The sequence below is a fragment of the Mirounga angustirostris genome, unplaced genomic scaffold, assembly GCF_029215605.1.
Source record: "Mirounga angustirostris isolate CCGP_5_RB_7025 unplaced genomic scaffold, mMirAng1.0.hap1 SCAF_12, whole genome shotgun sequence".
NCBI classification, from domain to species: domain Eukaryota; kingdom Metazoa; phylum Chordata; class Mammalia; order Carnivora; family Phocidae; genus Mirounga; species Mirounga angustirostris.
In genome coordinates this window covers 33,983,797-34,006,112 of record NW_026991720.1, presented here as the reverse complement: position 1 = coordinate 34,006,112, position 22,316 = coordinate 33,983,797, and the positions used below count along the sequence as shown (strand labels likewise).

Here is a 22,316-nt window from a genome sequence, read left to right as displayed (position 1 = left end):
TTTTTTCTCCTGGAAATGTGATAAGGCCAGAAGATATGCTTTGAGGTCACAGGCCACAAGTAACCTTATACATATTAACTATTCTGCTATATATCAATGCACCAAGATTTCAGCAGGCTCTGGAACATTAAACCTTCCGTCATTCTCGTCCCTACTGAGTTTGATTCTGCTGAGGTTTAGTGGAATTATAAACACATATGAAAATATGCAGAATATATTTCTTTTTTGAAGTGATTATAATGTGATGTTTCTGCACTGCCAGCATTCATAATAAAGCAAATGTGATGTTTCAGTGCAATATGACATCCACCGTAATCTTATTAACATGTAAGCAGCACAAGACAAAACATGCGCTGTAGTACCTGCTTTATTTAAAGGCATAGAACAAATAGATTTATTAATGTAAACTTTTACTATCTTTGGCAACAGACACATGCCATCAAGTTTGGAAATCCTTGCAGTTTGCAGACAGGTTTGTCAAATGAAGGGTTTTAACAGTTGTTAAGTTCTCTCTCACAAATAAAACAATAATATCCAAAGTAACTAAGTGTAGTTTTAAATCGATTGATCATTTTGAACACCCAAAGAAGATGAATGACAGTGAGCAACATTTACCTGACACCCTTGAATATTTCACAGAGACAAGTTGATATGAGTTTGTATAAATACTAATATTAAGCAGAATTAGCTTTGGAAAAAAATAAAGAAATTGTACTGAGGTGAAAATTGTCACTGTCAGGAGAAATGAAGTTATATCAGAGAACAAGTGACATACAATTTTCTCTAGAGTGTTTTTAATAAAAATAGCTTTTCTTTGAATATTTTGAAGTCAGACATGAGAGGCAATCTGGGCGTTTGTCAGAGTTTGAGAGTGTGAAAAATTGCTGCCTTAAATCATTTAAGCTGAAAAGCAACTTCTTCCTGCTGAGATAATTTCACATTGACTTACCGTGCAAGCCCTTCAGGCATTCCCAGCTCAGAGCAGAAGTTTTCAAGGTAAAAACATAGAGCGAGAACATGGGAGAAGCTGGGACAAGGATCAGCAGCAACTCCAGGCGTTCAGGCACATCTGACTTTGATTAATTAGAGAGCTGCTTTTCTATTTCCACATGTACCGCCTGATGGAAAGGTAGACTGGACCGGGACACGCAAACTTGGAGTTGGCTCTGTTAGATATCAGCAGGTTTTGACATCTTCTACCGAGCTGGCGGAATCTCTGCTTAGAAGGACTAAATTGCTGCAGCTCACTTTTAATTTATTCATTTTCCTAATGCAGAGAAATTATCTGAACTGCCATAGATCTGATTTTCAACACTGAATAAATCAGTTACTGTCAATGTTTAGGCTAGATGAATAGGCAACTATCTTGCTGCATAATGAAGGATGAGTTATTTCCACTTTTTTTAAGAAAGTTTTTTGATGTAACAATTCATTTTTATATTTAAGCACCACTCAACACAATTTTTTCCGTTTATTTTACTGAAAAAAACACTTTAATATGTGGAAAATCTTTTTGTATTCCTCATTTGTTTTATATTCAATAGGATGTTTTCTTAAATCCTATAAAATTTTTAAAATTTAAGAGATAGTCCACCACTTAACATTCTTTAGAAAATTAACATGTGGGAAAAATCAGTCTAGAGTATTGATTTAAAGCTACTAAAATTCACTTAAGTTCAGTTAAAAAGAACATTTATTAAAAATCTAAACTATCTTAGTTATTATCTGACATTTGGAAAAATAAATATAAATGCATTCTTAATGCATAGCTTCATTTTAATTTCTTATTTCAGAAAAAAAAATTACTTAAAACTAAGCTTCTTGGTTTCCAGAAAGGCATTTTTTTAATTTTTTTTTTAGGATAACTTTTTTTAAAAAAAAATTGTGAGTTTTCTTAAATCCTTCATTACTCTGAATTCATTTATGTTAATAATGAAAGTTCTCCCCTGCCTTTTTTTTTTTTTGCTTATTTATCATGGAAACTGCTTTTTTATAAGTTTTATCTAGCAAATTTCATGATTGCTTATTACCTTCTTATGCTTCAGTTCCTAAATAAATCTGGCAGGTTCAACTGAATTTCCACATGATACTGTTTCCATTTTAGACCTTTAGGTTCATAAGAGTTAAGGTTCAAACTGATCTTGATCACCATTCCCTCCATTTCTGGTTTGGTGATATAATAGACGAATACAGGCTTGATATCAATCACTTCTAAGGTAAATTCTGAGAAAGTCTTGCTGTGCATCAGCCAAGACATAGAGTCCTTAATGAAATAATAGGATCCTTAGTTATTATCATAATTTTTTTATAGAGAAGTCCTCACATCAGACATTGTCCCCTGCCTCTGTCAATCACATATTGCAATTAACTTATTAAATTGCACTTGAATTGGATTGACTACCAGAGAGGGGAAACTGGAAAGTTCTTGAAAACAGATTCTTCTTTTATATCCTTCAAACACTTCTGAATCAGGGAATGTGGGATCTTGGTTTTCCTTTTATAGTGAATTAATTTTTCACCTTTAACTTAAATAGGAGAGATTTTTTTTAAAAACTTCTTCAGTGAAATGGATACTTACAGTTTATCCCTTATCCCTCCTCCCACCCCGACCCCGGAGGGGAAGTTGCAATTAACATGATGATTGAGATATGCTTAATGTATTAACTATTACCAGTCCAATTCAATTCATCAAATATGAATTTAGCTTAAAATATGTGGAAAACACAAAGATAACACAGAATTCGTGCTTCTAAGTAGCCCATTAATGAGTTATGGAATAAGGAAAGTAAATGACATGTGCCAAAGAGAGGTAAGAATAAAGTTTCAGGGGGGTTCGATGGAGGAAGAAATTAATCAACTTATAAATCTAACAAGAAAATATTTACTGACACATAGGACATGATTCCTGACCTCTAACAGCTCAGTTTAATGGTCGAAACATGTGTAAGCATAATAACCATACAAAGTATACAAAGAATCAGTATTATAATAAAGGTAAAAACAGAATGTTAAGGTGACATACAGGAAGATATGAACAGAGCACTGAAGGTCCTGGGAGACCCAGAAAAGACTTCCTGGTGGATATGACAGTTCAGAAGGACCATGAAGGCTTCCAGGAAAAGCAACAGCATTAAGCAAAGGAACAGAAGAGAGGATGGATCTGGCATGTCTGGGGCAAGGGGGAACTACCTACTGTGCCTGAAACATAAACACAGGGGCTGCAGTCATTAAGCATGAGCTACGAATTGCGGGACTACGAATTGCCAACACGAAATCACACAACCTTTAATATCATATACTTCTGAAATCTCACCTAAGGCATAGTTCTATTTGTGGAAAAGAAGAAAGATAAAATGATGCATGTATTAATTAGGAATAGCTTGGGCTGCAAGACACTGAATAACTTCAAGTTTAAACAAAGAGCAGTTTATGAAGGACGGTGGCAGCTGGCCGGCATTTCTGTGATTCTTTTGGTCACAACACGTCTACTACATATTTAGGAATAACATCCAAGTTCAAGTGAAAAAGCAGTCGTAAGGGTGAAGGGCTTTCTCCTTTTATTTAGAAAGAGAAGCCTCCCCCAACAGACTTCACCCAACTTCTCATCAGCCAGAACTGGGTCCCATGTGTATCTCTAGCTGCAAGGGAGACTTGAAAATCAAGTATTCGACTTTCCAGCCTCATAGTAAAGTGGGATGTAGGAGCAGCAGATTGAGAATAAGGACTGAGTGAGACAACCTGCAGCATCTGGGATAGTACACTCTCCCTGGCTATAGCTGGTGCCACATTTGTAAAATCACATAAAATTCCCAGTGCAGCCCAAGCTCCACTGACTGTTTCCCAGATCCAACATCTAGGCATACCAGAGATCTACTTGTTCCTTTTATTCAAAATAGATTTCCTTCTTCTCCATACCATATTCCATGCCCTTCTGAGGTAGACAAGACAATTGCAAAATATTTTATTCAGGGGTCAGGAACCTGTCATTCATGGGACACCTTTATCAGGGATAGAACAATAGCCAGCTGTGTGACCACAAATAATCACTTTTTGCCTCTCCTGTCTCTGCTGCCTAGCCCCTCACCGAAAGACAGTAAACGGAAATAAATCCAGCATAGCAGAATGACCCCTGGGGGAGGCTGACTTAAACTTGAAAGAAGTGGGCACCTGGGTGACTCAGTCAGTTAAGCGGCTGCCTTCGGCTCAGGTCACAATCCCAGAGTCCCGGGACTGAACCCCACAGTGGGCTCCCTGCTCAGCGGGGAGTCTGCTTCTCCCTCTGACCCTCCCCCATCTTGTGCTCTCTCACTCTCTCTCAAATGAATAAAATCTTTAAAAAAATAAAAATAAAAATAAACTTGAAAGAAGCCTCTCTTACTTACTGACTAAATGAGCTTCCTGAGCCTGTTTGTTTACCAGTGAAATGCAAATCATAATAATGATATCTATCTCAGGTGTGACATACAGATTAAATGAAATAATAAATGAAAAGTGCTGTGCACAGTGTCGAGTGCATATAATTGCCTAAAATTTTTGTTTTAAAAGTTGTATCTCCATTATAAAAATCAAATACTCTCTCACTCCCTTTATATGGTAAAAATCTGAACTTGGCACCCTACCTTTTAAAAGTTTTCTCCTAATTCAATAACTTACATCATATCCCTTTAAGTTCCTTTGTAAATTAATGTAATTTCTCAGAAAACTAATTATTCGTAGCACCAATGGAATATTTCTAATTCATCACAAAAGGACTGCCTTTATGGTATATGATGATGTTGCTATTTCTTTCTGGTCTATGTTTTAGTAGACTTACTGGGCTGCACTGGGGCAGATATCTCATGGTCAAAACAAAACAAAAAATATCTCCTCACAGTGAGAAGTATAACACTTTTATTACAGGTACTGAATGGCAAGTGGTCTTTAAAGCTATAGAACTAGATAAGAACAACTTACCCCGGAAAGTTTAAAAAGGTCTGAGGTCTCTGTTTTGCTTATCAAAAAATTATGACTAAAAATAAGGGAGAGGGTAACACCTCCTCAAATTGCTTTAGACAATGCGACAAGAATGGTCTTCAAGATCTCACAGATAATATTACATTTGTGTGTACAAGCCTATAATCCCTTATAATCATATTAGAAATCATAATTTTTCAATTTTATAAAGGAAATAGTGTGCATTTACCATATATCCCATACCACAGGGCCTGAAACAGCACCCTATAATCAAAGGCATTTTATTGTTCAGAGAAATTTAAGGATAAATTAGGAACTTTAGTTTTATGTCAACTCAGATCATGTTTTGTACAAAACTAGTTGCAAAACAGAAAAGGTTTTCAGGGTGTTTTGCATTTTAGAATTGTGATTAGAAGTTATGAACGTGTACATGTGTGTATAATTTATTATTGTATTATTTATAAATAGAAGAAACATTTAATATTAAATGAGAAAAATAATGATCTTTTCAATAGACCCTAAGATGTAAACTAATCTTTGAACTAAAGATTTATTGTATTTATTATATTTATAGAGAAGTCCTATACTTCTTCAATCATGAATTTATTTATATTTCACTCTGATGAATGATGGTTTTGGAAAATAGAGAAATGAATTCCTCCTGGCCTCTACATCTGCTACAGGCAGATGACAAATGTAGCACTGAGCTTCCCAGAAGCCAATGCAAAGAGAGGAAGGAGATGAGCTTTAAGTTTCCCACTGTCCATAAAATAAACACAGTGCAATCTCTTATGCACAGCAGAGCATTTTGTGAATCTGAGACTGGGAGTTCTCTTTTCACAGAGCTCCAAAAATTTCTCTACCAGCAGAAGTATCAAATTCTTCTTGGTTGTTTGTCCTGTCCTTAAATGTTGACTTCTAGTGTAATAAAAGCCTTATTACACCCAAGAGCCAACTAATGAGGTTCCAGTGCATAGACCCCTGACTGGTAAAAGGTAGATGGAGAGAATGGAGTTAATTTTTTACAATTGGATTTCTTACAACTGGGCTTTTTGATTCAAACTTACATTGTCTAGTGTTCTCTAGTAAGAACCATTGCCTACTAGGAAAATTTCACTTATGAAGGAGAGATTGTGTCCTAGATATAAGACCGAGATGCACAACTACAGTCTGCCTGCAATCTATGTTGGAAAAGTGGTGTTTAGTGTTTCTGAGACTTTTAATGTCTGCTTTACTTCTTTTGTTGCCCTCCCTTCCTGCCTCTCTCTGGAGATCTCAGAGCAGGGACCTGCCTCTGACATTAATAATTGACAGGCTTGAGGACACCAGGAAAGACTGCGAAGGGTATGCACTACACACATCATGGTGTATGTGAATGGTGCTCCCTGGAGTCTGCAGCTAATATTTAGGGCCCTACACAGCTGCTCTCCTGTATCTGTAATACTCTCCCCCCTCCCCACCCTGCCACACCTGGAATTCATAGTCTGAGACTGGGTTTATAGATGGCATCTTCTCTGACCTTGAGTCAACTGGCTGGTTCCTTCCACAACTCTGAGAATTCTTCTACTTCCTCGCAGACTCTTGTTTCATATCCAGGGTTCAATCTCCTTTCTAATTTCCCACCGTGTCATTATATGAGCCTTTTATTTGTGTCAAATAGAATAGCATCAATAATTATAATTGACTTCTTTACCCAAAGTATTCCAGTCTCTGAAGTAAAAGCTGGCAAATCATCACAGATATATCCCTATTAATACTATTACCTTGATGTATTACCATACTAGATTCTAGTAATAAAGACAAATAATTTCTGAGAATGGGAGAGAAATAAAGAAAAATAGATTGCGTGTCTTACAAAAGAAGCAACATTCATCTTGTAACAAGTTCTTAATCCTATTCACTTATTTTAAATAGCCTGAGATCAAGTTCAACAAAATGTTACATTTTGGTGAGCTGTTATAAATGCAAAGCTGAATGTTATCCCAGCCTTTTTTCTGGCCACTCGGCAGCCCATGAAACAGTATAGAGTCTTTCCTGCCCTACACTGTCTCTCCTTGAAGACCATTACTATTTTATTCCACTTTTATAAGTTTGATTGATACCTGATAAACTATGTGTCAAAGCAGCAACTCCTCCTTATTGTATTAAGAAGTAAAATATTGTCTGTAAACTTTCTTAGACACTTATATTTGACTCTTACAAAGAGAAAAATATGATTTTGACAGTGCTGCAAAGTTAAATAAATTGTTGTGGAATTATCAATCCAGGATTTTAGGAGATTATCTCTCTGACTGTGGTCTCTCCACTTGCCTAATGTTCTAAGTTAGACATAAATCCTGATTGATGCAACTGACTGGGGAGACCTAGTTGTAAGTTTTTCACTGTTGAAAATATCATTACTTTATTATTTTCACTTTTTATAGTTTCTTTGGCTTATACATAAAGTCTACAATGAGCTCATGATTGTAAATACACCCATTTCATCAACTTCATGCTGTTCCTAATCAGTGTTTTTTTTCTTTCCCAATTTTTTTACATTGTTATATATTTTCATATGCTCTCTTTGCACCCCACATGTCTCTTTTGTAATTAATTACAACTGCAGTTAATTACTTATTTAGGCTCTGTCCCCCTGCCGGATTACAAATCCCATGTCTCCTTCACTGCAGTCCCCAGTTCCTAGAAAAGAGCCTGGCTAATCACAGGTGCTCCAGGAACGTTTGATATGAGTGCAAGCATGAGGGAGTAGATGAAGCAAAGCAACATACTTCCCGTAGGGAGCATTTAAAAAACATTTTGGTTTTAGACAAATCTCACATCTATTTGGTTCAGCTTTATTTCCTTTTTAAGCCTCTGTATTTTGAGGGCAACTTAACTCATATGTTTTTATTAATCCACACTCAGGATGCTCAGAAAAGCTTGTTTGATGTCCAAGAAACTTCACAAAAGAAACAAAAAACACATCCTTTTATGAATGACATTTCTTTATTTTTTCCCCCTTAGAATGGTTTAAAACTAGACTTATTTTGTTCTCAGGTGAGATCCACCCTAAATCTGAATTTCATCTAACTTCTAATTAATTTTCGAGGTTCTCAGCATCCAAGGTTGGCAATGGTGGGAAAACTATTCCAGGAGACTATAATTTGCAGAAAACTAAGGGGGCTGGTATGTTTCTAATCTACTTTTATTGGAGTTATTAAATTTTTAGCTATCTAAACATGTATAGATATTGACTACATTTCGTACTCTATCCTCTTAGACTGGAGCACGATATACACAGTCACCCGAACTTCTGATAACAATTATAAACTCTGCATAAATACATTCTTCTTACCACATAATATCCTCTCCATCATACTAACAGTTCTAGCATGTTAGAAAGCAGAGCTGTCCCTCAGTACCTGTTCTCCCTTTCCTCCTTCACAACTGCAATGCCTGATATGTAGCTGGACCATAGCTAAAAGACTAAATCGCCTGGCTCTCTCTTATAGTTTACAGGTAAATACATTTTGACCAATAGGACTCACTGAAAATGTTTCTGATTTCTGGGAATTTTTCTTACAGGGAGGAGTCTGCCCTTTTCCCGCTGCCTTCCTCTTTCCCGCTGGCTGGAATGCAGCATGATGCAGAAGGCTGGACCTTAAGCAGCCTCAATGAGAACCTCAATGAGAGCCTCAAAGCAGAAGCCAGGAGCTAAAGGTGATGGTAAAAGCAAGCTAGATTCTAAATCCCTGAGTATTTCATGAGGCTGCCAACACTCTGGGTTACCTATCTCTAGACTGACTTTATGCAAAAGAGAAGTAAATAATATCTTGTTTTGGCCATTCTTGTATTTGATTCTTTGATCTTACAGATAAATCTAATCCTAATTTAAAAAAAAAAAAAAAGAAACCTAGGAAATAATTTAAAAAGACAAATAACATGAAAATGGTAGCAAAGTATTATCTGCCTATGACATTGCCCAGGAGTCAAGGCAAGGGATTCTGGGAAATTTTGAAGAAACTGGTTATTGTTTTATCATTTTTCTTTATTTCCTAGATGTGCCAGTAAGGAATAGCTTTACTGTACATACCAGGTTTCTTCTGTCCTTCAAAAGAGGAAAAAAAAAAACACAACACTTTATGATTGGAGTATCAAGACATCTTAACCTAACAGTCACACTAAACTTTATTTATTTTGATTTGTTTTGCATTTTATTGTATATATTTTCATCCTTAATTATTTTCCACTTGCGTTCTTATTAACCTTTAGTCACCTTCTGTGTGGGAAGATCATGAAATAAATATTTTGATGATGACCTGATGTATCAAATTAAATGAGGAGACTCCCTCTTCCATTTACAGTGCTTTCTCTCAGGCCAAGAGGCAGGTTATAAAGGGGGTGATGCCTGAAGGACAAAGACTGCCTTTTCATCATTCAGTAGGATATGTTTTAGGGCAAATGAGTAAAATGTATACGGATTAGTTACTAAGCATTAAATGTAAATTGGCCTTCTTCTGTTTGAATGCAAAAATTATTCTCCTCTAATAAAGGACTTCATTCTTATGAAGCAAGAACAAATGAGTGCCCTGCCCATGAGGGTTGCTCTGCGGGCTAGAGATTCGCAATGTGTTCAAAGACTAACTTCCATTTTACCTACATAAAAATAACTGAAATGATTAGCACATGATGATCTCCCAGGATCTTCACACATTCTTCTTCATAGATTTATCATGATATGAGATATATGTATATGGGCAAATCTGGGAGCAAAATAGAGATCGTAATGCTGGCCATAAAAGCTCTCTCATAAGCAGCACTTCAACATGGAAATAAATAACCTTAAGTAAATCTCTGACATGTCTCTCCTCCCTATTTCTCTTCTTACAACTTTTGTTTACCTTCAGTTTATCTAAGGTCTAGAAGAGGTTGATCTTTCCTTGGAGTGTCCTGTGAATCCTTTCTGATTGCAGAACTGCTGCTAAGCATCAACTATGTGTCACTGTTTCTTAGTTTCTAAGCCTGCAAAATGGGCTTGAAAATGAAAAGATGGAAAATTCGGTGTATTACGCTAAGCTCATCATTTCAAAGGAATACACTGAAAAGGCAATATAATTTGTATCTCAATCAGAATAAATAATACTAAGTCTTCACATAAGAAATAGTAGACTCTCGGCCTTAACACTCAGCATGGCATCTGGGCCACTGACCTACGTGAGTAAATGCCTGATTTTCATCAAGTGTGCATTCTGCTAGCTTTTAGGCAATGCCTTCTCTTCTAGCAGAGGAACCTCTGTATTTTCCAGAAGTGTTAAGAGCATGAAAAACAAGAAAAATGAAGGAAATGTAACCAACCAGAAGAGATTAAGGTCACATGGTAACTAAATGCAATGTGGTACCTTAGACTGGATCCTGCAACAGAAAAAGGAAATTAGTGTGGAAACCAGTAAAATCTGAATGAAGTCTTTATTTAACAGGATTTACCAATGTTAATTTCTTAGGTTTGACTATGATAAGATTCGAACATTAGGGGAACCTAGGTGAAGGATACATATGTATAGGAATTACACTATTATTTGTAACTCTTTGGTAAATCTAAAATAATTTCAAAATAAAAATATTTTTTAAAGGGTGTACAAAAATCAAAATACAACTTCATTTGGAGGATGGGAGAATAAGAAAGAGGTGTAAAAAGCTAAAATGTTTATATCCTTTATGGGGAGCATATTATTTTTTAATTGATTAATCGAGAAAGAGCATAACAACACTACAATCATATTACAATACATAAATGTATCAAATCAACATGCTGTATTAGCTTTACACAATGTTATATGTCAAATATATTTCAATTAAAGAAAAAAGAAAAAAGCAGTCTATACATATAACTTTGAAATATGGACTTAAATACTAGACACTAGGTCTACACGAATTGAAAGTGATTTTCTCTGGGACACAGGGACCAAAAGAGGGCAGAGGGCTACCTTTTTCTTATTATTCTTATAAGTCTTTTAGCATAATTTGACTTTTATAATACAGTACATATAATTGTTTGACTGTAAAGAATTAAAGTAATTTTAGAAATAAACAATATTTTTATTGGATAGTATGTGATAATAACCAAAATACCATCAAAATATCAGAATATCAGAAAAACAGTATTACTCTGGCTCCATTAAAGACTACTTATTCCTGTTCTATTAGGTGGCTTTCTCTAATCATTTTTAAGTAGATTTTTAAGGATCTGAAGTCTGAGATAATTTCAAGGGCCAGGACAGGCACCCCTCAGCAGTTATTGAGCATGAGACCTACTGCCTTCCAACAAAACTGCAGCACCCAGCACTGATCAACACAAATCTACTGTGCTATTTAAAAGTCTTATCATACGATGTTACTAAAATCAACTTTCTGGAAAGGGTTTGAAGCTCATGAAAGTCAAGATGTCTTAGAAATGTAATAGATACTTTAGGAGCTCGACATTCTGCCTTCTATTACAAAACATGGCTAAGTTCAACAAGGATCTATAAGCATAAAAAAGCACATCAGATGCTTGCAAAAGGTAAATAAAAATAAATATCTGGAAAAAAATGTTTTCTCTAGGAAGGCTAGGATTAGGACCTTAAGGAAATGAGATGCCATGGATTTTGAGGGCATACATTGCTGTGAGGGAGAGAGAACTAGGGAAGCTTTTATTTCAATTTTAAGGTTTCTTTTTTAGTCTTTCTACTCTTTTTCTCTCTTCCTGTTTCCAGTCATTATTATCCACCTACTTTCTATCTTTTCCTTCTCTTCTTTTTATTTACAATTTTCCATGTTTTTCATCTTACTTTCTTAAAGGAGGCCTCTTTTGAAGTGTGCCTTTTATCTCAATAACTAACAAGAAACACTATTAATAATAGAGACTCATATATCTCTCATATTCCTCAATATGCCACCTAATAGAACAGGAATAAGTAGTCTTTAATGGAGCCAGAGTAATACTGTTTTTCTGATATTTTGATGGTATTTTGGTGATTATCACATACTATCCAAAAAGACATCCCAAGGACTTTGAAATTCTTTAAAATGTTTAAAGGGAAAAAAATAAAAGAAAATGTTTAGAGTTAAAAAAAATAGATGTGGTTATTTTGCTACTATTTTACTGTTGTTTTTATCATTTTGTTTTTTCATAATTATTCTGAATTATTAAGATTCTAAGAACATTCTTGAAGATTGGACATGTAGGAATTTTTGAGAAGGAGAAATGATACATGTTACTAGTTCCTATGTAATGCTTCAATTTCTTTCCCTGTGTTTGTTTTTATGTTTTATTGCTAGATCCATCTGTAAAGAAAGGCTGGAGTCTTTGCCTGAAGGAAAGAGTATATGAATATGTAAATAATACTTTAATGTGATGAGATTTTCTTATTTGAATATAAATTTGATAGGTAGTGTTATCCTAAATATCAACACAGTTCAGAATCAGATGATCGCATTCTGTTAACTATTTCTAGATTCCATTTGCAACTGTGTGATGTGCTGAACAAGTATATAAAGATTGAAACACGAAAACTGTATGCTTTTTATTTAAAGAAATCTAGGCTTTTTTTTCACTTCATGTATTTATTAAGCATAGATGAAGGCAAAAAGTGAAATTTAAGGACAATCAGACACCTTATCACAGAGGATCAACACTGCATAGATTCTTATATTTTAAGTTCTTTTCCAGAGTGTGATTAATTTACCAAGGATGTGCCTACTTTCTTTATCCAAATTCAAAACTCAAGAAATCCCCTTCAATGTTTTATATGAAGGAAAAAATAGTAAACACTGTCATTAAAAATCATCGTACAACCAAGAAAACACACTGAACTATGGGAACTGGATTAGCACTTACATTCTTTACTTATCAAGAGATAGTTCATGGATAAGGTCACTGAAAATTTGGCCTTGGTGAAGAAAATCATGACTAACATTCAAGTGTATTTAATAAAAAAGAAGGTCAGACAAGGATTTCAGCATTGAGAATAAGGTGGGGAAGCAGTGCAAATAAACAGTAAGAAGCCTATTTTTTAATTATGCTGAAAGCATTAGTAAAGTTACAAAGAACAATACTTTTTAACATCATATTTCTGTCTGAAAATGATGGTCCAATAAAGATGGGAAAGAAACCTGACATCCCACTTTGTGCTGGCAAGTGTCCTGAAAATACAGTGGAGGAAAACAAATTTGAATTCAAATTAGGAGAAAGTTAGTGACTAGAATAACAGAGGTGGATTAGGGCTCAATAAATCAGCTAGTTCATGTCATTGCTTAACTGGGTATAAGAAAATTATCCAAAGTCAACTGGCTAGTCCATTTTAATACCTCCTATAAAATACACTTCCTTCTGCAATCAGCTTTAGTAAATAGCTCCAGAGCATAAAGGCCTATTTATTGAGAAAATATTATCTCAAGTTTAAAGAAAGAAATGTCTTAGATATTGAGATTACCATACCTGATGTAACTTTGCAAACACTGTAGAACTTGTCAAATGATTTATTAGGGAAGCTATTTTCATCTAGTTTTACAACTTATAACCACAATTTAATTTTACTATGACTTAAAAATTTATACCTCTAAGCTCTCACTTTCTCTTGACCCCTACATTTGTGTATCCAACTCCTAACTTAATATCTCCATTTGGGTTTCTAATATTCATCTTAAAACTATCATATCAAAAACTGAAAGTCTACATGCCTTCTTTCTACACACACACACACACACACACAAACATACACACATACTTGGCTCATCCTGCTGTCTTAGGAAATGGAAACTTCATACTTTGAGTTGATCAGGTCAAAAATCAGGAAATCTTTTTGGCTCAATTTTTTGAATATAACTAGAATCCCAACACTTCTCATCACTTCCATTACTAGCTTGTTTAAAGCTATTATCATCTTTTAGATATTCAATTCCCATAACTTCCATAAATTCCCATGCTCTTCCCACTTTCAGGAGGGAAGGATACTTGTTACTTACTTACTGATTATAATCTCTAAGCCCTCTTATAGTCTACTCTCATAAAAAGCCTCATGATCCTTCTAAAACATGACTAAAATCTTCTCATTCCCCTGCTCACCAACCCTCATGATTTCCTACTTCATTCAGAGAATGTCATAGAGCCTTCTCCAATCACTCTATATAAAACAGCAATCTCTATCTGGCATTCCTAGAGCTTCCTACTTTGCTTTATTATTTTCCCTGATACTTATCACTCAGACAAATTTTATACTTAATTATTTATATAATTCCTGTCTGCCTTCATTAGAATCTAATAAGCTCCATAAAGGTAAGGGTGCATATGTATTTTATCTGCTACTTTATTCTAAGCACCTAGAAAAATACTCAGCTGAATAAATATCTTTGAATGCATAAATACATCAAGCAATCAATGATGAACAAAGTTAAAGGGACTGTCACAGAAATCTATCATATAATGAATTATTATGGATTGAATTATGTCCCCCAAAAGATATGCTCAAGTCCTAACTCCAGGAATCTGTAAATTTAACCATATTTATAAATAGGGTCTTCTCATTAATCAAATTAAGATGAGGTTATACTGGATTAGGGTAAACCCTAATCCAGTGATTCATGGCATCATCATCAGAAGAGGGAGATACAGACACACGCACAAAGAATGCCATGCAAAGGAGACAGAGATTGAAGGGATGCATCTACAAGCCAAGGAATTCCAACAACAGCCCATAACCACTATAAAATAGGGAGAATCCGCCCTTTGAGCCTTGACAGGGATGATATGGTCCTGCTGACATCTGGATTTCGGACTTCTAACCTCCAGAAATAGCAGACAATAAATTGTTGCTGTTTTAAACTACCCAGTTTGTGATAATTTGTTACAGCAGCCCTAGGAGAGTAATACATGAATTTTATACTCTTTTTCCTCAAATCCTAGAATATTAAAAATTTAGCAGAATCTTCAAATGGAGGTTTCACAATATATATAAGATCTTTTCCATAGGATAATACACACAATGCTTGACCAACAGCAGTGGTTTTGGGGTTGACTTGCTCATCAAAATCAAGAGACAAAATAGGCTTCACTCAGCCTCTAAGAATAGGCTTTTACAGAGCCTCTAACAAAGCATGCAGGACAGACATGCACAGGAAACACAGAGCAGATGCTCATGACTCCCAGCTACAGCTGTCAAATGTCCCAATTTCTCTAAGATGGGATGTATGTGATTATGAAAGCTGAGGTCTAGCGAGTATGGACTACCTTGATTTGCAAAAGCCAACAGCTTCAGGGTCCCATTGATTTTTCCACCTTGCTAGACTCTCCACCTTGCTAGACGTATAACCCTCTCAGAAGTATGGAACTAAATGCCATCTCTGATGTAGCTGATTACTCATCAATTACAGGTTACTCAATAAACAGTCTAGAAACCCCAAGTATATGTGCATCATTCATTATATATCAATCTTAGCAGGACTCTTGTTTATCTTGCATCTGGCACACACTAACATAGTCCCTGTATTCATGTGTCAAGGAGGATAACTCAACCAAGGGTCAAATCCTTAGATGCCCCTCAGACTAAAAGAAAGGCAGCAGATCAGGTAAATAACCATTTCCTTCCAGAGTACAATGTATACCTTAAAAATACATTTCCAAGAACTGTCCAGGTGAATTAATACAAAATGTTTCTTTCATTTGTGTAGCACACTGTGTACCTTAAAGCATTTACATATAACCACATTTTCCCTCAACAACTCACTGAGGCAAAATAGGGCACTTGTGATCTTCTTTACTTAATTACAGTCCTCAAAATGAAAAACTCAGTAGCTTATAAAAGGCCTTTCTATTAAATCTTCCAATACCTATGTTTAAGAACCTATTGTTGCTAATTAAGTCGAATTAGGAATGTTTAAATGTATTCCCAAGTTTTTGAGGACAAACCTCATAAAAATAATTAGTAAGCTCTTGTCATAATCATTTCTTGACTCCACTTTAGACATCAATTATTGGGATGTTATAATCATTACTGTGATGTAGTCCAGTGTCCTGTAGGTGTATTTTCCCATCCAATTGCGGATGGCTCCTGGATCTAATCTAATGAATATAATAGTCTAATCTCCGCCAGCCACCAAATGCAGTTATTTCACCAGGATAAACTCCAGAGAACTGAACGAAAACTAGGAAGCCAAATCCACTAAATTATTCCACGGTAAAATATACTACTAATAAGAATCTGGTTTATATGAATCAAGATAGGGTAGAATCTTCAAGGAAGCCTATTCTATTCCTTAATCAGAATTTCATGTTATTATTCATTTATACATGGATAAAATTTGTTTTATTTTATTCTTTCCTTTTCTGTAGAAAAAATGTGCTTATACATTTTCTTCCGGAGTTGAAATTTTTTTTAGCTCTTTTTTTAAGATTTTATTTATTTATTTAATTGACAGAGAGAGAGAGACAGCATGAGAGGGAACACAAGCAGGGGGAGCGGGAGAGGGAGAAGCAGACTTCCCGCTGAGTAGGAAGTCCGATGTGGGGCTTGATCCCAGGACCCTTGGGATCATGACCTGAGCTGAAGGCAGTCGCTTTAACCAACTGAGCCACCCAGGCACCCCAGAAATTTTTTTTTTAGCTTTTAACAACACATATTTCCATGCATTAGCAGTCTCAGACTGTCAAAAAACATTGCTAATTCAGTATAATTATTACATTCAATATGGCAAACACTTTAGTTTGATATAGCTCTCACTGTCTCCTCTATTAAACAAATATTTATTGAACACCTGCTATGTACCAAGAACTAGAAAGTGCTAGGATGTCTGCAACAAGGATGAATAAAACATAATTACTCTCTAGTTCACAATCTGATTGAAACTAAGCCTTAATGTTATAGAATCCTTTCAATATGAACTACTATCATATGATCATAATCAATTGCTTTATACTATATTCTGGAATTTAGGTTTGAAATTTTAAAATGTTTTCTACTAATTTTCAACATGGAATATAAGTATTAGGAAAGTTACTAGAGAAATACAATTCCCTGGTTAAATAAGTTTGAATATTCCAGAGTATATTGCTCCCTCAGTGGCTATGAAAAGTACTTCGATAAAGAAAACTGTTTGTCCCACTGTTTCTAAATTCATTTGACCTTGGAATAAGTTTTCCACAGATTACCTAGCAAAATCCTAGAGAACCGATGTCTTGCAGAACACAGTCTGATGCACTATAACAAATACTGATGGGTCTATCTGATTTAAAGAGTATGCTTAACTCATGTCATTTCCTAAAATATTTATTTTTATTTATTTATATTATTTATAATATTTATACTTCAATAACTATCTATTTTTAGGAAAATATCTCAAACAGTACCACATCAGGGATTAAGTTAGTGTTTTTTTCTTCTCTTCTTCAGCTAGAAACAGGACAAAATAGTAGACAATATAGCAAGGAATAAACATTATCTTGGAGTAGACTAATTCATTTGCTAATTCCACAAATATTTATTAGTCCACTTCTGTGTCAGGTTTTGTCATCAGGCACTCGGAAAACAACGTGAATCAAATAGAGAAGGCACCTGCACTGGTGGAGTTTACAACTAGTGAAGTACAGACATTAATCCAATAACCATACAGACATATGCATAAATTTCAAATGAATAGCTTTTATAAAGGAGCGCAACTCTTCCATATTCTGGCAAAAATTGATCAGATGGTATCCTCTTAGCTATGTAAATGTAAAAGGCAAATTACCTTTAGATGATCCCTCCTGTTCTTGGAAGAATAACTTGAGTAGCGTCCCTCGGATGATTAACTATCTGGGAAACAAGCCCCATTGTCCTGGGTGGGGGGAAACAAAACAAGCAATGGAGTTATGTTTTAAGTAGCTCTAGGACACCATTGTTGGAGGCTCTGCAGAAAGCTGGCCACAGTTTCTGGAGCTAGAACTAGCCCTGACCACATTTGCCCTGGCTGACCCACATTTGGGAGGCCATGACCTTGAAATGCAAGAAGTGGTAGCCATGAGAGTAACCCTGAATCCTCAGGCCTCCTGAGATATGAAGACCTCTCAGTTGAACTTAACATTGGCTATGAGCAGAACTGCTAAGAAAGTGCTCTGCCCTCCTGATAAAAGCTGGAGTGAAGGATCAGCTGCCTCCACTGAGTTACAGAACCACCCTTCAAAAATAACTTTCAGCATGAGAATGACTTCTTAACGTAGCAGCCTGCAATTTCTGCCTGAGATACTCATTCTTGCGTCTTGAGGCACAATCAGACTGTCTTAAATATCTATTGCTTCACGCCTATAAGGCAACAAAACTCAGAACCCAGCTCTCTCCATTTCTCCAGTACTTTTCATAGCCACTGAGGGAGTGAGTAGATGCAGTGAGTAGATGAAGAGGCTTTCACTTTAGGATCCTGGCTTATTCATCTGACACTTCCTTTTTTTTTTTTTTTTTTAAATTCTTATGTTAATCCCCTACATTACATCATTAGTTTTAGATGTAGTGTTCCATGATTCATTGTTTGTGCATAACACCCAGTGCTCCATGGAGAACGTGCCCTCTTTAATACCCATCACCAGGCTAACCCATCCTCCCACCCCCCTCCCCTCTAGAACCCTCAGTTTCATCTGACACTTCTTTTAACCAGGCTTGTTTTCTTTGAAATAGGAAATGTAACAGTGTAGGGGATTTTTTTCATTCCATTTTCTTATACATAATATTTGTCCTTCACAACGAGGCTTCCACTTACTGTAAGTTGGGAGGTATGAATTAGGACCTTTAGAGCAGAAAGATTAGCAAAATATAAAGTTTCTGATCTTTATAACAAAAGATATTTTTTAAGACAACTATATTTTAATACAAAGTTTTCTCTAGGAATACTTTTCTAAATAATGGCTTGCAAACTTTGAATATATTGACCCGATATATTCACTAAAGACCTGGTGAGCTACAACACAGGGTTTGACATAGAGAAGGTCCAGAGCAGAACAGAAGCCTGCCCCTCAGAGTTGTGAGGGATATCGATGGAACAAAACAGAAAAGTGAAGTTACCAGTGGAACATATGTCCTGGTACCCCCCCTCTTTAGACAGAAGCCCAGAGTAGAAAATAAGTTGGATTAAGGGGCCTTGAAATGGCAGTTTGTTCCATGACGTTATTTGGGAATCTAAAAGGAACTGCTGCATAGGATTGCCCCATACCCACCAGGAGATGCATGGTAGACAACTCTGCACCCATCATACTTAGGCAGAAAAAGAGTTTAGTGCACCTGAGCTTCTTCTTTTGGCTTCTACAACGTATGAAGGGAATCATGTGATCCCCTGACTATGCTGAAGGAGAGGGATTACAGAATTCACGGAGTCAAGATTGAGCCAACGGAGCTGCCATGGATGCCCGACCATGGTTACAGCAGGAGATGGCAATACAACACATGCTCTAGGGGAGATAACCTAGTCTAGGGGCCAAGTAGAGGATGTGGCCAAGACTCAAGGAGTTCGTCACTGTAAGAGACCATTGGCTCCCCAGTCAGCCAGAGTTGAATCACCAGTTACCTACATTAAAACCTCTCTGTTGAGGGGTGCCTGGGTGGCTCAGTCATTGGGCATCTGCCTGCGGCTCGGGTCATGATCCCAGGGTCCTGGGACCGAGCCCCACATCGGGCTCCCTGCTCCGTGGGAAGCCTGTTTCTCCCTCTCCCACTCCCCCTGCTTGTGTTCCCTCTCACGCTGTCTCTCTCTCTCAAATAAAGAAAATCTTTAAAAAATAAAGAAATAAATAATAAATAAATAAAAACTCTCTGTTGAAACAGTTCCAGTTTTCCCTACTAATCTGGCCCAAACTGGTAACAGTCATATTGTTTTTATCCTAGAAAAAGATCATGTACAATGTAATTTTAGGTCAATTTCTTCTGGAGAATAAAAAAAGAGAGACTAAAACTCAAAACTAAAGTTACTCAAAAAATATTTCTCACATATATAACACAGCTAGTTGTGTCCTTGACTAGATTCATAAGGTTCTTTGCCTTCTTATATATACATTTTTCACATTCAAAGGGATTTCTCATGCTTACCATGTCCTCTTTCCTTGCCCTGCATGGGTATGAATTGCTATCTATATTGGGAAATGCAACTGTACAGAGATGTTTATCATGTTGGCTCCATATATCCTAACATTTGTGGAAAATAAATGGTTACTTGGATGTATATCTGCAGGTTTCATTTTCCATGGTGGGACAGAAGCATGGTCTAAAAATACAATTCAGTATTTATATCTTAGCCTGGATGAGGCAAATTTAAGAGTAATTTAAAAATATACCCCAAGCAAAATGAAAATTAAGAAGTAGAAATTTTCTAAATACAAAATAAATACATCTTCAAGGGAATGAACTCCTTTTAAGTGCCCATCACACCACATCTTGTCCCCACAGCATAGCAGCTATTCTATATTCCTATGTGTAATTGGAATATTGTAATATTTTTAAGTGACAGGTTTTTTTTAATAATTAAACCATGTGGGTGTTTCTGTATATCACAAACTGCGACATGTGATTGACCTGATAATGATAAAAAATAATAATGGTTTTTTTAAGGAGTGTGTTTGAGATAGAGAAGGGCTGCAAAACTGACCAAGATATCAAATACTTTTACGATGAATACAAGCAAAAAGGACACCCTGCATGAATGGTGAATGTTGAACCTGCCCTAAGGGATTCAGAGGCTCTAACCTAACTAAATACAACATCCTGAGAGGTGAGAGTAGGAAAGCATGCTATTATATGTCACAGGAAACATTCTGATTCTGGTGTCTCATTCTCATGACAAAGGTGGCAACCAGAATAGAGAATGGCACAGCATGGATCCATCCTCCCGACAAAGACAGGAAGAAGAATGGAAAATAATGCAAAGTTAGCACCTTCTTGTTCAAATACATTGTAATCTTAGGGTCTTCCTCTCTTCCAGAAAGGATGTAAGACACTTAGTCCTGACAAAGTGTAACTGTGATCTAATAATTGCTAGAACTCCAGGCTTTAGAGAATTTCAGGGTTTTACAAATAGGAAGGCATACTATCACTCATAAGTGTTTTCACTTTCCCAGAGGGTTGTCTTGTTTTGTTTAGTTTTTGAAAAGGAAATATAATTGTTATACTACTGAATCATACAGAAAGTAGAACTGGGACTCCTCAAAATTTGCACTGTGGTAATCTTAGACTATTAGCAAGAGAAAATAATTTATGTTGGACAAAGACAGGAAAAAAACCTACACAAATCCTGTGGTTACAACATTTGTCATTGTAGCCAGTGGTCATACAGAACAAATAGCATGGCTCTTTCTATGTATGTACATATGTGTGTTCATGCTACTGTATATTTATGGATGAGAGATAAGCTAGAGATTATAACAATAAAATCACTTTATAAAGGTCAGTAGAACAACTCATTGTTATATGTCATTAAAAATATTTTTCAAGGGTCAAAGCTCCACAGTTAAAGGAAACTAAAGAAATTGAAGATTTTTATGAGAAAAACTTGTAAGCAAATACTATTATCTGGGTATCCATTATGTTTTCTGTAATAATTTGATCATTCCAAACTGTAATTAGGGAATTTCACCACAAATTCAGCAGGCTGTGACTCTTTCAAAACCTTATGGATGTGGGCTTTCAAACCTTCATTCCAAAATATTTTTTTGCCATATTGAAATCTTAACTTCTGAAATAACATTTTGAGAAGTTCTAGTAGCAATTAAAAGAGGCTTTATATGCATTGATGTATTTAACTCTCTCATAACATCTCTACTTTACAAAGAAAAAACTAAGCACAGAGTCAAACATCTGTGTGGAGGAAGCTGGGATGGAATCTTACAGTTTTGAAACAAGGAGTGAAGTTGGCACTAACACAAAGTATTTATCCTTTGAAACATATACTGTGTCATATACGTGTGGAGAAATTTAAATCTACTTTTCATATGGAAAAAAATAATGTGACAATTGTGTCTAACTTATTAATTAATAGAAATACGAGATCTAAAACATGACTTGCTGAAGGAGTTGTCAACAGACCTGGACTTTGTATATTATATACCTTCTACTTGTTTTTTGTTTTAAAGGACTCAGCTGTGGCTAAAACCCAGGTTGCTCAAAATGGGACATTAAGTATTTGGGTTCCTGTCCAACTAAGCTCTTTGTGTGAACATCTTAAAGGTCTCGTGATAGAGACAAGAGCTAAACGTATTGGAGTTACAGCTCCATCTTAAGACCTGCTCTCTCAAACGACTGGGCAGTGAAGCACTGTACAGTGTCCCAGAGGGAGGAAGAAACCACTCTGAAGAAAAAGCAAGCTCAAGTTCACTAGCTGAAGTCTAGTCAATAAAATGT

At 35.8% G+C, this 22,316-nt stretch overlaps 1 long non-coding RNA gene across 1 annotated transcript in view; it reads right to left on the bottom strand.

The window, feature by feature from the left end:
* LOC123835937 (uncharacterized) overlaps window positions 1-17,780 on the bottom strand; it is a 196,242-nt gene extending 178,462 nt beyond the window's left edge. Inside the window, exon 1 of the long non-coding RNA XR_010406660.1 lies at window positions 17,692-17,780. This is a non-coding gene — a long non-coding RNA (uncharacterized LOC123835937). The remainder of the gene's footprint in view (window positions 1-17,691) is intronic.
* Window positions 17,781-22,316: the final 4,536 nt, after the last annotated feature.